A 13,898-nucleotide genomic window follows, 5' to 3' on the forward strand; every position below is an offset into this window, starting at 1 on the left:
AAATCATTGCAAAATCCAAATTCATTAAACTTTTCCCCTGTATTTTCTTCTAAGAGATGTATAGTTTTAGTGCTTATGTTTAAGCATTTGATTCACTTTTAGTTTATTTTTGTATATGGCATAAGTTATATATTACATGTGGATATCTGGTTTTTCCATTACCATTTGTTGAAAAGATTGTCCTTTCCCCATTGAATAGTCTTGGCAACCTTATCAGAAATTATTTGACCATATATGCAAGAGTTTCTTTCTGGCCTCTTTAGTCTGTTGGTCCATGGGTCTGTCTTTATGTCAGTACATACTGCTTTGATTACTGGGCTTGGTGGTAAGTCTTGAAATCAGGAGGTGTGAGACCTCTAGGTTTGTTCTTTTTCAAGGTTGTTGGCTATTCAGTGCCCCTTTAGATTCCATGTGAATTTTAGGATAAATTTTTCAATTTATGCAAACAGTATCATTGGAATTTTAATAGGGATTGCAGTGCATTGCCTTGGGTAACATTGACATCTTAGCAATATTATGTCTCCCAATTCATGAATATAGGATTTATTTGTGTTTCCATTTATTTGTGTTTTATTTAATTTCTTTTATAAGTGTTTTGTAGTTTTCAGGATCTAAGTCTTTGACCTCCTTGGTTAAGTTCATTCCTGAGAAGTTATTCTTTTTGATACAACTGTAAATAGAATTGTTCTCTTAATTTCCTTTTAGGATTTTACATTGTTAGTATATAAAAATGAAACTGAGTTTTATGTGTTGATTTTTATATCCTTCAGTTTTGCTGAATTCATTTGTTAGTTCCAGTAGTGTTTTTTTTTTTTTTTTTTTGGTGGAATCTTTAGGGTTTCTGTATGTAAGATTATGTCATCCATAAACAATAATAATTTTATGTCTTTTATCCCCAGTTTTCATGCCTTTTATTTCTTCTTGTCTAGTTACTCTGGCTAGGACTTCTAGTACTGTATGGAATAGAAGTGACAAAAGTGGGCATATTTGTCTTGTTCCTGATGTTAGAGAAAAGCTTTCAGTTTTTCTTAATTGAATATGATGTTAGGTGTGGGTTTTTTTTTTTTTTTTTTTTTTTTTTTTGTCTTTTGCCTTTTCTAGGGCTGCACCCGTGGCATATGGAGGTTCCTAGGCTATGGGTCTAATCAGAGCTGTAGTTGCCTGCCTACGCCACAGCCACAGCAACGTGGGATCTGAGATGTGTCTGTGACCTACACCACAGCTCACGGCAACGCCAGATCCTTAAACCACTGAGCAAGGCCAGGGATCGAACCCACGACCTCATGGATGTTAGTTGGGTTTGTTAACCACTGAGCCACGACAGGAACTCCTGAAGTAGTTTCTTTCTAATGCAGGTTTTATGTCACAAGTTTCTTTATTTTTATTTATTTATTTATTTATTTTTATTTTTTTTGTCTTTTTGCTATTTCTTGGGCCGCTCCCACGGCATATGGAGGTTCCCAGGCTAGGGGTCGAATCGGAGCTGTAGTCCCCCAGCCTACGCCAGAGCCACAGCAACGTGGGATCCGAGCCGCGTCTGCAACCTACACCACAGCTCACGGCAACGCCGGATTGTTAACCCACTGAGCAAGGGCAGGGACCGAACCCGCAACCTCATGGTTCCTAGTCGGATTCGTTAACCACTGCGCCACGACGGGAACTCCACAAGTTTCTTTAAAAGGGATACTGGAATATGGATGTGTAGAATAACAAATTGGTGGCATGTTAGGTGGGCAGTTTGGGGCAAGTCACTTACCTCTCTGGATTTAACTTTCTTCACTTCAAAAATAAGGAGATTGCGTTAGATTTGGGGATTTCAAACTTTTGTCTGTGTTGGAACTACCGGGGGAGGTTGCTGAAACCATTTTGCCTTACTAGTAGGTCTGTATGTGGTCTGGTGGTTTGCATTTTAATATCTCAGGCGATTTTACTGTGGATGAGTTATTCTCTACAATCTTTTATGGCTCTAAACTTCTGTGGAATATCCTCCACTGGGAGGTCCTTGGCTGTTCATCAGAGGCCGTGAAGTAAGGATTTTGGTGGTTGAGTTAGGGATTGTTCACGATGCTGAGCAATGCCTGCATTTGTGGAGCAGCTGCTTCCCTGCGATTCTGTCATGTAGGAAGAAGACTAGGAATTTAAAAATGTGGACTCATTATTTGAGAAGAATAGCTGGCTCTGGAAGTAGTTGGTGTGAGGTAATTCAGGGAGGGAAGAGCTTTTGAAAAACAGAGGCAATGCAGAATCTAAGGAACAGTTTTCCACAAAGATGCTGCGAATGGGGTCATAGTGTCCTTGGATTTATCAGCAACAAGTCCTTGGTGGGACAGTTACTGGGGGTGGGGGTTGCAAAGAGGGAAGGCATCAGAGGGAAAGAATGCCCCAGTAGGTGAAAAATTGATGAGGTGCTCTACTGTATTTATTTACATGGTCTAAGAATTCAGAGTTCATAAAAAAATAAAAGGAAAAGGAGAAGTCTCTCTCCCATCATTCCCCAAAGGCTGTTACATTTTTATTTTTAGTTCTCTTAACGTTAAATCATTTATCTCTGCACTATTTTTAGATCCATCGGCCTAAGACATTATCTTTTGTCTGCCTGTTATGAAATGTGAGGAATATATCCCACTATGTCATGTTCCTTCCTTTCTTTCCTCTGCCTCTTGATTTTTACTTCTTACATATTTAAACATTTCTGGTAATTTTAGCAGGAACTTATAGTTAAAACAGACTTGGAGAGATGGGCGTAGGTTTAGAATTAGGTGGTAATTTGCTGTCTTCTGCCTCTGGGGAGACCAGGAAGGACAGTTCACATATACATGTGGACCTTGGATGAGCTGCTTAGAGTTGCGACTCAGCATACAAGGCCCTGGAAAGCTGGTGGTGAGAGATGGACAGACATTTTGGGGAGGAAAAAAAATGCATTTTTCCTTCTCCATTACTTTTTAAAGTAAGAAGGGGCCAGAGGATGAATTGCCTGTTAGAATTTTATTCTGATTATAATGAGAAGCCTCTGATGGGTTTTAAACAAAGAAATAATATTATGTGACATATTCTTTTCTTTCTTTCTTTTTTTTTTTTTTTTTGCCTTTTTAGGGCTGCACCTGAGGCATATGGAGGTTTCCAGGCTAGGGGTCGAATTGGAGCTGCAGCCGCCGGCCTACACCACAGCCACAGCAATGCCAGATCCGAGCCGCGTCTGTGACCTACACCACAGCTCACGGCAACGCTGGATCCTTAACCCACAGAACAGGCCAGGGATTGAACTTGCCTCTTCATGGATGCTAGTCAGATTCGTTTCCACTGAGCTGTGACGGGAACTCCTATGTAACTTATGCTCTAAGAGGAGCATTCTGGCAGCCTCAGAGACAGACTGTAGAGGGACAAGAGTGGCAGCAAGGGGACCAGTAAGGAGACCTAACATTGTCCAGGGCAGTGCCCATGTGGCCTCCCACTAGGGATGGTAGCAGAGGAGTTACAGGGAAGTAGTTGATTTGGGATCTTCTTTAGAGGTGGAGCCTCCAGATTGTTGATGATGTGGGCAGTGGGTGAACTTGAAAAGGAGAGGCATCGTGATACCTCCTTTTTTTTTTTTTTTTCTTTTTGCCTTTTCTAGTGCCGCACCTGCAGCATATGGAGGTTCCCAGGCTAGGGGTCGAATCGGAGCTGTAGCTGCCGGCCTACGCCAGAGCCACAGCAACGCGGGATCCAAGCTGAGTCCGACTCACACCACAGCTCACGGCAACGCCGGATCCTTAACCCACTGAGCAAGGCCAGGGATCGAACCCACAACCTCATGGTTCCTAGTCGGATTCGTTAACCACTGTGCCACAACGGGAACTCCGATACCTCCTTTTTTTGTTTGTTTTTAATGGAGGCTTCATTGCATCAGAATGATTGATGAAATCATTGGCCGTTGGTGATTGATGGCACCTCTAGCCTCTTCCCCTTCCCCAGAGGTCAAGGGGTAGAATGGAAAGTTCCAATGCTCCATTCAAGGTTGGTTCCCCTGGCAACCAGCCTCCATCCTTAGGTACTTTCCAAAAATCATCTCATTAACAAAAACAAAAGTTGTGGTGAAAAAGGGCTTGTTATGAATAATAGGACACTTTTATGACTCTGAAGTACTTGCAGGAATTAAGGACAGAGACCAATATTATGACAAAAGATGCTACTGTTGCTCTTATTGCTCAGGAAATTCCAAGGGTTTGGGGAGCTGTGAGCCAGGAAACGTGGATGAAGACCAAGTATATATGAGAAATATATTTTGGTCATCCGCTCAAACATATATATTTCTTATAAATCACAACATGGCACGTGGCAAAATAGACTTTGCAGATGTGATTAAGTTTAGGATCTTGAGATGGGGAGTTTATCCTGGAGTATCTGAATGGGCAGTGTCATCACAGAGTCCTGACAACAGTTGGAGTCAGAGAAGGAGATGTCCTGACAGAAGCCGAGGTTGGAGTCACGCAAGGAAGGACTGTTAGCGAGGTGGCTGCCCAGCGCGCACAGAAGCCAGGACAGTGGGGCTGGCTTTGCAGGAAAGAAGGAGCTTTATCCCAAGGAGACAGGAGGTGAGGCTCAAGTCTATCCCTCCAATCCAGGGTTCAGGGCGAAATTTAAGAGCAAACTGGTACAAGCTGATTGTCTTGTCTCAAATCGGTCCATCTGGAAGCTGATTTTCCTTGTTGAAGGACTTCTGTCTTCATGAAGGGCTCCAGTGGCATTATTTCTATGAAGATTCTTGGGGTCAGCCTGGAGCCATTGGAGGTGGGTTCTTGTCTTGCACATGTGCAGTGCCATCTGTAAAAATAACTCCAGGTCTAATTAATCAACAACCTGTTTTAAGGAAGCAAAGCCAATTTAAGTTGGTCAGTGTTTTAGGTGCTGTTTCAGCTTCCCCCACCCCTTTTCTTTATACATTCCTCAATCTTGAAGGAAGGAAATAGGGCAGCGACCACTCTAGCAGGTTCCTGTTGATTAGGGGCATGGATTTTTACAAGAAGAATGAAATTGTTTTAAATTTTAAATATTGTTCTTAATTGTAAGTTCTCTTAACTTTAGCCTCTAGACTTCGATTTTGGATTTTTGACCTCCAGACATGTAAGATCATAATTTGTGTTGTTGTAAGTCATGAAATTATGGAAATCTGTTATAGCAGTGATAGGAAATTAATATAGGAGTCAAGAATGACTGTGAGGCTTTTTCCTGGGGAATAGTGTCACTGTTTTCCAATAGGAGAAAGGCTGGGAAGAAGTTCATGGGAAGGCTAAGGGCTTGTTCCCTTCAAGTGGGTAGCTGGTTATCATGTGGATATGTTGATGGGCAAGTTGGCCATGGTTTCAGGGGCAGGTTGGGAGGAGACAGAAATGTGAGAGCCACCAGCATGGAAATGGTATTCAGAGACCTGGGGTTTTACACCCCTGGAGAAAGTATATTACATTAATCATGGAAAGACATCTTAGTAACTTCCAAACACAAGCCACATACTGATGTATTCCCCTTCATTTCTTGCTGTTTAAATTACAGTTGTTTTCTTTGATTTGCCAAATGACATTTCAAGAGATAATAAGAAACTGCCACTTTGGAAGGACAAAAAAAAAAAAAAAAAAAAAAAAAAAAAAAAGCCGTTAAGCATCTTCTTAAAAGATCAAGTTTCTGGACTGTGTAGGTAGTTGCAGTATTTCTTTCTTAATTTTCTTTTTTGAAGAATATGTGTGAGCTCATTTAACAAATTGAAACCTATAGTGTCATTTGGGGTTTTTTTTTATGGGTATACATTTTTAAGAATTTCCTTCTTACAAGGCAGATACTATTTAATTTTTGTAAGACCCAAACTCCCCCTTTTTTTGTTGGTATCAGTTACTTCCTGCTGTTTTGTTTCAAGGGCTTTGGTAACTGCTGAAAGTGAGCTTTGAAATTAAGGTTAAATTTTGTGTAAAGGCAGCCCATTTAGAGGAATCTATATAAATTCATGTACCTCCTGAACATATGGATCAAAGGTTCTCAGCCAGGGGCTGTTTTACATCCCCCTGGGGGATGTTTGACAATGTTTGGAAATATTTTTGGATGTTATGATGGGGATGGGATGCTACTGGCATCTAAATGGGTAGGGGCCAGGGATGCTGCCCAATGTACTGCAGTGACCAGGATGGTTCCCGCCTCCCACCCCATGAATGATGTATGCAGCCTGAAGTGTCAATAGTGCCCAACTTGAGAGGCCTGGTAAGAGAACTTCTAAACCTGCAGGTTAGGAAAATGGGAATTATTGTCTTTCTGTCCCCTAACATATATGCTGTTCCTACATAAACCTGGTTGTGCATTAAGCCAGCACTTTGTTTTTTTTTTTTTTTACCGCCCTAAGTATGACAACATTCTTGCAGATTCTGTAATTTTTATTTTGTGAGAAACTGTCTAGTTCAGTGTTAACTGGAATGGAAGGCAAAGAAGAGTTTGAAAGCAACTTAAATGGCTTTGGGGGGACTAAATAAAAGTACTAAATTTATGGCAGTCATATTTTGGGAAAATTTTTGTATTCTATCTAAGCAGTTTTTATTTTGGACTATTTATCAAGTATTATCAACATTGTGTCCTTGTTAGACATGGCTAAGTAAATACTGCCCTGATACAGTTATTTGCTTATTTGGGGTTGATAAAAGGTCACTTCATTTGAAATAACTATAATTGAAATAAAATAAAATTGGAAAAGTTGCTTTGTTTCTTATTCTTCGGCACTGTTAAAGTAAAAGGATTGTGATTAAAAAAAGTATTTTGAAGAAAAGCCCCCTTCCTGTCATTGGCTAACTGAAGTAGCAGCCCAGGGAACAGAAGTAGGAATGAAGAGATTTGTACAATGATTTTGAGTCCTTTTCATGCCTTGATTTTTCAGTATAAACTTTAATTACTAAATTGGTTAGAGACTTTGAGAAAAGAATATTATTTAAGAGGATATACCTTAATTTCTGTAATTTAAGCCCCTGATGTGGTAGATACAACTAGTAAATTAAAATCATTAAATTAAAAAAAATCATTTAAATACCTTAAAAATTCCTGAAACAAGGGATATGACAATGTATATCTAAAAGCAGTGACAAATTTGAAATATTAAAAGTGGTGAAGATACTGGGAACTATATGTAGTGACTTGTGATGGAGCAGGGTGGAAGATAATGTGAGAAAAAGAATGTATATATGTATGTGTGACTGGGTCACTTTGCTGTACAGTAGTAAATTGACAGACCTCTGTAACCAACTATAATGGAAAAAATAAAAATTATTAAAAAAGAAAATTCAAGATCAAGAAAAAAAAGACAAAAAATGAAAGTAGTTAAGATGGCACGACTTTGAGAATATGGAGGTAGATGTTTGAGAAATCAGAGAAGCACTGTGTTGTTTCTTAGGAAGACTTAATATATACATTCGTTAATCATTCTTCTGTCATTTGAGCACATATATATACAACATGTGAAAATGATGCTCTTGGACTTGAATTCTTTTGGGGGAATTTGTGGTGCTAATATACCTCTTGGGTTCCAAGTGACACCATTTTAATAGAAAATGTTATTGTAAAACCCAGGGAGTAGGTGGCTTTGTACTGACTTTTGGAGTCCACCTCTTCCCCTCCTCCCACCCAGTTACCTTAGCTTTCTCATTTAAGCCAAGTTATTTCAGACAATAAGTTATTGGGCTTAAATTATACTCTCCTCATTAGTTCTTTTACTGGAATTTTTTATTCCCCCGATGTTCATTCACTCATTCACATGCTTGATCTTTTTTTTTAATGTCTTTTTAGGGACGGAACCCGAGGCATATGGAAGTTCCCAGGCTAGGGGTCGAGTCAGAGCCACACCACAGCAACACAGGATCCAAGCTGCGTCTGCAACCTACACCAAAGCTCACAGCCACTCCAGATCCTTAACCAACTGAGTGGGGCCAGGGATCGAACCTGCAAACTCATCGATACTAGTTGGGTTTGTTTCTGTCGAGCCACCATGGGAACTCCCATATGCTTAATCATTTGATCATTAGCAATGTTAATGAAAATGTTAATGAAAAGATATATCTCTATGCCTTATATCTAACTGCCTACTCCACATCTCTACTTGGATATATAATGGGCATATCAAACTTTATAGGTTCCAAACAGAAGTCCTGAATTCCCACTACCACTTTTTCCTTCTGCAGTGCTCCCTATCTCTCCTTCTGGTTATTTAGGCCAAAAACCCTGAGGCTTTGCTTCTTTGCTCTATTTCATTTGTAACTCATATCTGATCTGTAAACAGCTCCCGTTGGCTCGCCTTTCACTGTCTACCCAGAATCTGACCACGTCTCATCAGCTTCACTGTTGTTACCTGGGTCCAACCTACCATCAGCCTCTACCTGGATGATTGCAACAGCCTCTTAACTGGACTCTATCTTCTTTCTCCCATGACCCCCCACCGTTAGCCTACTATCAACACAATAGCCTGCATGAACTTTGAAAAATGGGAGACAGATCATGTCTTTCCTCAATTCAAGATCCTTAGTGACTTCCTATTTCGTTAAGAGTAAAAGGCAGAAGTTCCCTTTGTGGCTCAGTGGTTAATGAACCCGACTAGGATCCATGAGGATTTGGATTCGATCCCTGGCCTTGCTCAGTGGGTTGGGGATCTGGCATTGCCATGAGCTGGGGTGTAAGTCGCAGACACGGCTCGGATCCCACATTGCTGGGCTGTGGTGTAGGCAGGCAGCTATAGTTCCGATTCGACCCGTAGCCTGGGAACTTCCATATGCCTAGGGTGAGGCCCTGGGGGAAAAATAAAGTAAAAGGCAGAATTCTTACAGTGGCCTACAGGGTCCTATACAATTGACTGCTTGTTGCTTCTCTAACCTCATTGCCTGTGACACTCCTCTTGACTCCCTTTCCCCAATCCAGACTGGCCTTACTGCAGTTCTTTAACACACCGAGTATGCGTCTGTGTCAGAGCCAGCTTTTGCAACCAGCTCTTCCCTCTGCATGGAATTCTCTTTCCCCAGATATCCATGTGGCTTGTTCCTTCACCTCCCAATCTTGGCTCAAATATCACCTTTTCAAAGAGTCCTTCTCTGTCTACCCTATTTAATATTATACACTCTCAAACTCCCTTTGCCTCTTACTTATTTTATTCTCTATACCTATAGCATTTATCGCTAACTTGCTTTAAATTTATCTGTTGATTGAATTTCTCCCCATCACCCCTCAGCACACACTAAAATGCAAACCCTAGAGAAACAAAACTTCTGCTTGAAACGTAGTAGACACAATAATTATTTGTTGAATGAGTAACTGATTTCTTTCTTTTCTTTTTTTTTTGCCACACTTGCAACATATAGAAGTTCCCAGGCCAGGAGTTCCCTTGGTGGCGTAGTGGTTAACGAACCCGACTAGGAACCATGAGGTTGCAGGTTCGATCCCTGCCCTTGCTCAGTGGGTTAAGGATCTGACGTTGCCATGAGCTGTGGTGTAGGTTGCAGACGTGGCTCGGATCCCGTGTTGCTGTGGCTCTGGCGTAGGCTGGTGGCTACAGCTCCGATTGGACCCCTAGCTTGGGAACCTCCATATGCCACGGGAGCAGCCCAAGAAAATGCAAAAAAAAAAAAAAAAAAAAAAAAAAGAAGTTCCCAGGCCAGCAATCAAATCCCAGCTGCAGCTGCAACGTGTGCCCCATCGGCAGCAACACCAGATCCTTGACCCCCTGTGCCAAAGCGGGAACTCCAATAAATGACTTAATTTATAATGCAGAAGTCAATGAGTAGCATATTATCTGAGGAAATAGCTATTTTCTGGAATACTATTTTTATTTTTGTATGTCTTCGAGGTTCCATCTAATTATAGGTTCTCATTTGGAAATAAAAATGGAGCTTTAATGAACCTAACACATTCTGTAGAAATGGTGAGATCTATCGTTTGCTTACTAAAATAGTTAGGATATTCTGCATAACAGTCAGGAAATGCTAGTTTTAAACATTGTGTGACTACAGGCTCCGTTGTTGGTATTTTGAAGAATTCTGTGGAAGTTGAATGTTAGAGGAAATGAGGTCACATCAATATTATTTTCCATATCTGACTTTGAGTAAAGTATGTGTGTGCACAAGATACTTATTTTGAGTAAAACTGTGATACATGACAACTGTGAGCATCTGTGTGCAGGCTCATGCTTGAATAGCATGACTTAGGAAGTCTAATAGTCTGCATGTTTGTGAAATGAGAGCATCCATTTTTGGTTTGGCGCCCAGTTTGAAAGTTACTCTTTCCATCCAGAAGGACAGAATGTAACCCACCCATGGTCATAACTAAGATCAGAACAAAGGACAGAGTCAGACCTAGCTGAGAACCAGCACACATAGAGCTCTTCTCATCCATAGATGTAGAAAGAACTGGGTCCCTGTAAACAAAAGAATTCTTCACCCCTGTAACACATGAGATGTGACACATATCTTGCAGGGGATAAAGGGAAGCAGAGACCTCTTAGGAAGACTATTGTCAGACAACTGTGTGTTTACAATGAACTCATAAGCAGAGCCTGAAAACATTTCTTCAAATAGAAAGAACAGTGCTGGCCTCCAGATCCCAGTACAAGTCAGTTCTGGGCAAGGACAGTGTTAGATGCACCAATGAAGATCAGTAGAATCAAAGTAACTCAAGAGAAGAGAAATTGGGGCTTCTTAGCCTCCCTTGGTTATGCATTTTCCATTGCTGCTTAGTAAGGGAGACCTGGAAATTAATATTTGAGTTTATCTTATTTATGGTTTGCTGGATATAAAAATGCTTAAGTGAATTATGCAATTACTATATCATCCTTCTCCTTTTGTGTTTCAGACTCATTCATTCTTTTTTTTTTGGGCCGCTCCCGCGGCATATGGAGATTCCCAGGCTAGGGGTCCAATCGGAGCCGTAGTCACCAGCCTACACCAGAGCCACAGCACCGCGGGATCTGAGCCACGTCTGCGACCTACACCACAGCTCACGGAAACGCCGGATCCCCAACCCACTGAGCAAGGGCAGGGATCGAACCTGCAACCTCATGGTTCCTAGTCGGATTCGTTAACCACTGCGCCACAATGGGAACTCCCAGACTCATTCATTCTTAACTAATCCTTATGTGGTTGTCATAAAGATCCAAGTGAAGAAATTATTATTATTTTATTATTATTATTTTTTTATTTTTATTTTTTTGCTCTAGATAGATATTTGAGGTGGCTTGAGTCCACTGATCTGTAGTAGGCAGCATTCCCAGGACCAGAGTGGGCAGGCCAGGAAAGGAGGGCTTGTCATGGAAAGCTGCCTCTCAAAGACTTCTTCCTTTCAGGAAAGTGTTAACGTTATCTAAGCGAATTAAAAAAAACCCAAACAAATGAAGACTGCCATGTAATGAGTCAAAGACATCAAGCACAGGACTTGGAGTCATTTGTTTTCCAAACCTTATACCCTACCTCTGTTCTTTAATTTAAATTATTTAGTAGGTGTTCAGTCATTCTGGCCAGAAAGACAAAATTTGTTCTTGAGCTTTGTGATGAGGTGTCAGCTGTGAGAGAAGCATCTCACAGTTGGGTGATGTAGACCTCGATGAAGAAAAAGAACAAGGTGAATCACACCTCAGCTCCCAGATTAATGCATCAAATTAAATGTTACTATTCAGGAAGGCTGCCCAAAGAAACCGCCTCCATGGTAACTGTTGTCATGGTTGTATTTTTACTCATCTTTCAGAAATGCTCTGAAAGCTAAAGAATATAGCTGTAGTGATACTTGTAATGATTGACTCATTTTCAAATAGCAAGAGCTCTGAAGGCTTGTGACTTCATCTCTCTCTGGAGTTGGTATTGTTGGTTTGATATCCAGTCAACATTCCTCATGAGGGGTAAATTTGTAGAAGACAGCTCATGTAAATGCCCAAAGATGGTTTGGCAGTGAAAGTATATTGTTACAAAGTTCTCCTGAGTTGGTAAATGATCACTAAGGAAGATCTTCCTGTGAACCTTTAGGGCTCAAAAATCCCTCCCCTACCGCCAACAGTAGTAGATGTAGTTTCTCTTCTTTGGCTGGTCAGGAGGAATTTTACAATGAATTTCTAATAGGGCTAATTCATGATATACTCACAGGAATATCAGCTTAGGTTACCACTGCCTATGTTCCCTCTTTCTCTCCAGTGTCTGTCGTTTGTCTGTGATCAGACTTGGAGAGCACCTCACACTGAGGGTAGGTAAGAAAAGGGAGGATGCTGAATCTAGATTCCCTTTAAAACTGTTTTATTTAGAAAAGAGCTCTTGTTAAAGATTTGCTCAGAAGTTAGAATTCAGCATTCTTTTTTTCTGTATTATCAGATTGGATAACTGAAAGTTGGCTACATTTCTTTCAGAACAGAGGTTCTCTTTTTCCTGGCTAGACCAGCACAGAGAACAAGGTCAAACAGTGGCCTGCTTCTTTCACTGGGAGATGTTTTTTTTTTTTTTAATTAATTAATTAATTAATTAATTTTTGTCTTTTGTCTTTTTGTTGTTGTTGTTGCTATTTCTTGGGCCGCTCCCGCGGCATATGGAGGTTCCCAGGCCAGGGGTTGAATCGGAGCTGTAGCCACCGGCCTACGCCAGAGCCACAGCAATGCGGGATCCGAGCCACGTCTGCAACCTACACCACAGCTCACGGCAACGCCGGATCGTTAACCCATTGAGCAAGGGCAGGGATCGAACCCGCAACCTCATGGTTCCTAGTCGGATTCGTTAACCACTGCGCCACTACGGGAACTCCCACTGGGAGATGTTGATCTGCTGAGACCTGTGAGAAGACTGTGCTTTGCTGATGTTTTGGTGTTATTTCTGGAATATCCATTCAGGCTAAGACTTTAGCTTCCTAGCTTATGGCTGAAAGATAGATTAATTAACAAAATACATCAGTGTTTGTTGGACTTTTGTGTGTTCACATGACTTATTACAGATCTTGTGTAATGCTTATTTATTTGTTTTGCTTTTTAGGGCTGCAGGTATAGCATATGGAAGTTTTCAGGCTAGGGCTTGAATCAGAGCTACAGCTGCTGGCCTACGCCCCAGCCACAGCAATGCCAGATCCGAGCTGCATCTGTGACCTACGTCACAGCTCATGGCAATGCCGGATCCTTAACCACCTGAGTGAGGCCAAGGATCGAACCCAAATCCTCATGAATACTAGTCGGGTTCATTTCCGCTGAGCCACAATGGGAACTCTGTGTAATGCTTATTTTGTAGTAAACTGCCGTATTTTAATTCTCACAATTAAATTCTACAATCCAAACTGTAATTTAACACTCTGGAATGGAAGGCTTTCTGTGTTTTACTTTTTTTTTTCTTAAATTTTTTTTCTTATAGTTGATTTACAATGTTGTGCTGTGTTTTACTCCAAAAGCATGTTTCTTAAGTCTCCATTTGTTAGCACATACTTAGAAACGCTCTGACATTTCATTGTGCTAAATCAACCCTAGAGCTATCTGAATTCTATCTATCTTCATGCAGAAGTTCTTGGGGCAGGAATCGAACCTGAGCCAGAGCAGTGACGCTGCTGAATCCTTAACTACTAAGCCACCATGGAACACCTCTGTCTTTAAATGCTGAGAAAGCCTTCTCCAACAAGCTTTACTTAGCTTTCTCCAGCCCTCAGCATTCTTGTTCTTCATATTTAAATGATCTTGTTACCATATTGTTCCTCTTGAATCAAGTGATTAACCATGCTTAAATCTATGTGGCATCTTTTCAAATAGTATTTATTATTGTCATTTAGTTGAAGTATTTCTTTTTGGTTTCTCATTTCATTTTCCTAACCAGATTATCTACTTTTTGAGATAAATATTTCCATCTGCCACAGTATCTCACCAAGGTGGGAATTCAGTGCAAGTTTGTTAATGGGTTAACCAA

The 13,898-nt window shown here is 40.9% G+C and overlaps 1 protein-coding gene across 4 annotated transcripts in view; it reads left to right on the forward strand.

The window, feature by feature from the left end:
* The window catches only part of ADAM23 (ADAM metallopeptidase domain 23), a 190,905-nt gene that overhangs the window by 18,902 nt on the left and 158,105 nt on the right, over window positions 1-13,898 (forward strand). The gene's annotated exons all lie outside the window — the stretch shown is intronic.

This window comes from Sus scrofa, chromosome 15 (genome assembly GCF_000003025.6).
Source record: "Sus scrofa isolate TJ Tabasco breed Duroc chromosome 15, Sscrofa11.1, whole genome shotgun sequence".
Lineage (NCBI taxonomy): Eukaryota > Metazoa > Chordata > Mammalia > Artiodactyla > Suidae > Sus > Sus scrofa.